This window comes from Leptonychotes weddellii, chromosome 1, assembly GCF_054177405.1.
Source record: "Leptonychotes weddellii isolate Sample4059 chromosome 1, ASM5417740v2, whole genome shotgun sequence".
Lineage (NCBI taxonomy): Eukaryota > Metazoa > Chordata > Mammalia > Carnivora > Phocidae > Leptonychotes > Leptonychotes weddellii.
Genome location: NC_138369.1, coordinates 117,197,330 through 117,197,763, shown reverse-complemented (window position 1 = coordinate 117,197,763; position 434 = coordinate 117,197,330).

Below are 434 nucleotides of genomic sequence, written 5' to 3'. Positions count from 1 at the left end.
GGGTGGGAGGATGGGTTAGCCTGGTGATGGGTATTAAAGAGGGCACGTTCTGCATGGAGCACTGGGTGTTATACGCAAATAATGAATCATGGAACACTACATCAAAAACTAATGATGTAATGTATGGTGATTAACATAACATAATAATAAAAAAAATAGGCTGCTTTTCAGACATTTTGAAATTGTGAAGATATCTGAGTAGGTTCGGTCAAAAGAGCCACATTGGCTTTTAGACATCATCTGATTCTTCTCTCCTGGTCTTTTGATTCTGTGATAATTCCCTGGATGATGATGTCTTTCCCAAGTAATGAGTAACCATGATGAATATGTCAGCTTTTTAAAGTTAGACTTTCTAACGCTCATGGGTAAAACATTACACTTCTTGTTTTCTCTCTTCTAAGAAGCAGCTGAACAGACCAAGTTTAAAGTTTATC